A 3,155-nucleotide genomic window follows, 5' to 3' on the forward strand; every position below is an offset into this window, starting at 1 on the left:
TGGGGTGCATATATATAATACAAATAGAAATGGAGTGCCCTGAAAGGATGAAAATATATGAGCATCCCATTTTCATTCTAGATGCATGATGACAATTATCTCACCCTAGGCCATATAGAAAGTGTTTAGGGAGCTTCACCACAGGTTATGATATATCATAAAGTTTAAATTTGGTGGACGTCCGTTCTTTTAGGAAAGTAAAATTTCAAAGCAACCACTTCAAAATATGCTCGGATTGAGGACACATCACAAACAACAGTATTTGAAGCTGCATCTTGGAGCATAAGCGAATGTAATTAACAGAAAAATAGGAAAATAGATAAATGGACATGCTACCGCTAGTGCTTTCTTAAACAAAGAAAATTTAAACGGAAACATATGTACAAGGGTAATAAAAATGATTTGCATAGGAGAGACACGCTACTTCAACCCCTGAATCATCTGATGCGAAGAATGCATTGTATGTCAACAAACCACATGTTTCAACAAACAAGGAATATCGGTAGATCAAGGAAATATACCTACTCGTTACTCCGATGTCTTATTTCATAAGAAGCATTTGTGAAGTAAAATTATTATTCTCCAGTAAATATACATCAGGATCATCACTAAAAAGCATAGAACAAACACCAATATGTATACAATTTAGGTTTCCGAATTAATTAAAACCCGAGGACTACAATATTAAAACTTCAGTTCAGTACAACAAATGCAAAAATGACACACCAAAGTTTAGGGAGGATGATTACAGGAGACTGCAGTTGTACAATTCCCGTTCCTCTCCAACACCTCCCCAACTATTGCAATGCAGCCTGAAGAACCAAGGAAAAAATTGCCCACACATTATACCTGCATGTTGTAGTAGTTATCAAATCAACACACAGATGGAGTGAGAAAGGAAAGGCCAACCAAGAACTTACCAATAGATCTAAGTCATTATTAACGTATCATACTTACGTCAATATATCCAACAATACAAAATAGAGAAGGGAGTAAAACCAATTGCCAGAGTGTCATACCCTCATGTAGTGCTGCCACCATTCTCAAATACCCAACACAACTGCTTTTGAAATTGAAAAGAAGTGTTTCATACACCTAAAAGGGAATCGTAATAAGAACTCTACAAAAACAAGAAACAATAGTGCTCTGTCCAAGCGACATTTTAGCTGAACTCGTGTTCGGAGGTATATCGTACAGCAATACAATGCATTTTTTTGTATCGAGCTGAACAGAAAGTTGAAGAACATAAAGCAATGAAGAACAACCTGAAAACAATATGGAATTTGAGCTGCAAAAAAATACCGAATCGATCTGGTTCTTTTCTCTCAAGAAGCGTTGTAGCATGATGAAACTTTATATTTTCACATGTGTCACTCGGATGGACCATGCAACATGATATATACATACATTATACTTAACTTAAGGTGGCATGGCATCCAAACACAAGTATATGGAAAACCGTGGAGATGGATATTGAAAGAAAACTCTAACCTTGAAATTTGATTATTCAGATTTCTTCCGCACTCTCGACAATAAAAGAAAACATCACTGATCTCAATGTTTATTAAGCTTGAGCTGAGTTTCAACAGAAATTCCTATTATTAGCAATATATGTTTCTAGTTAATTACAGTGAGCAAGAGAAATAAATTAGGTCCCTATTTTAGAATCACAAATGAACCTGATCGCATACATATAACTTATTATATTCTTTTGTGCTCTATGGTAAAATTGAAGTTCAGAAATCTTATCACATACTACCATAAATATAAGAAATGTGCACCAAACTGATTATTGTTATATTCAACATACGCTCAAATTAACAGATAGATTTTGTTTCTTTTTCAAAATGGCAAACTGGGATAGGCCAGATGCACCATATATTATTTTCCTCTGCACTATCTAATCCGTCGTCGTCCTCCATGTTTTTTCGGGACTTTCACAGCAAACTCCAACCCACCAGATTTATACATATGAACTTAGTGGTGGGGTATGAGCACTTACGCACATCAGTTCATGGTTATGTGGAACTCAAGAGGCAAATTGTTATTAAACCTCAAAAATGTAAAGAGCAGAAGACAGTCAGTGTTTTGCAAAGAGTAAACAACGCAAACTAAAAAGTAAGAAAAAACAACAGGAACGTTTCTAAGCAAATAGTGTTTGTCTTTCATTGAATCCATATTCATGTCCTTTAGGAGAAACAGTGGATTAAGGCAATCAACTTTAAAACAACAATTGGATGATTCAAATAGTGTACACTTACCACAACCAGGCCCTGGACAGCTTATTTGATTTTCTCATTAGTTGGTTCATTCGACAGGCAAGCAAGGTCTTCACCGACCTCTATCCCCAAGCATTCCCGGCTGCTGCATGATGAGAAAAGAAAGAGATTAGATGTAGTCTGTAGAAGGCCTGGAGGTCAAAACAAAGTCAACATAGTACACAAGAGGGGGGAAACAAAAATGTGGAGGTTGAGCAAACCTGCAGCAGCAATATTCAACATGGATAGCAATGTTGGTTGCTACCGTGCAGCGTGCTTCAGGCTCCAGTTGAGACGACACACTCCCATGCTACAGGCAGGTGGGTATAGGCAGAATCATCGAATGGATGTTCCGACAACGCATGTGGTTAGCACCACGGGGTCGCCTAGAGCGGCAATGATATGCTACCACTATAACACCGTGTGGGAGGCACTGCGACGTCCACGCGGCGACGGTTCCCTTGTGTCGTCCTCTTTTTCTTCCAGGAGCGCACCTGGCTCATCACAAAAACTCTGGCTTGGTCAACACTCGTGCCGTAAGCCGAGCTCTTGATAGGAATCCAAGAGAGGTGGCCTCGTATCCAAGCACACTCAGCCTATGCATACCTAGAAGGGTTTTCCAATAAGTTTATACATGCCAAAAATCTGCTAGCTTCCACCAAGAAAAGTGATGTATAGAAAACAAAGTAATCACATATCAGCATATAACATATTGTGTGGGTAAAGTCAGACCGGAATAACTCTATTTGCTGAATTTAAGTCCATTAGCTCAGCCAAACATAAAGAATTTCATTTTGGTATACACTTTATTGGACAGAATCGTTTGAAACTCACTTTAAATTTTGAATCGCCAACAGATGTCTCATGAGTTTAGATGCAACCAACAAACTATTTAGC

At 38.0% G+C, this 3,155-nt stretch overlaps 1 long non-coding RNA gene across 2 annotated transcripts; it reads right to left on the reverse strand.

Annotated features, from left to right (window-relative positions):
• Nucleotides 1–658: 658 nt before the first annotated feature.
• On the reverse strand, nt 659–1,765 carry LOC124654490. Of its 2 annotated transcripts, none has more exons than XR_006988373.1 (2): nt 1,492–1,765; nt 659–1,095 (listed from the first exon to the last, which is right to left on the reverse strand). It is a non-coding gene; the product is annotated as an uncharacterized LOC124654490 (long non-coding RNA). The 2 variants fall into 2 exon arrangements; XR_006988374.1 differs by lacking the exon at nt 1,492–1,765 and adding an exon at nt 1,196–1,221.
• Between the last annotated feature and the right edge of the window lie 1,390 nt (nt 1,766–3,155).

The sequence above is a fragment of the Lolium rigidum genome, chromosome 5, assembly GCF_022539505.1.
Source record: "Lolium rigidum isolate FL_2022 chromosome 5, APGP_CSIRO_Lrig_0.1, whole genome shotgun sequence".
In the NCBI taxonomy this organism is placed as follows: domain Eukaryota; kingdom Viridiplantae; phylum Streptophyta; class Magnoliopsida; order Poales; family Poaceae; genus Lolium; species Lolium rigidum.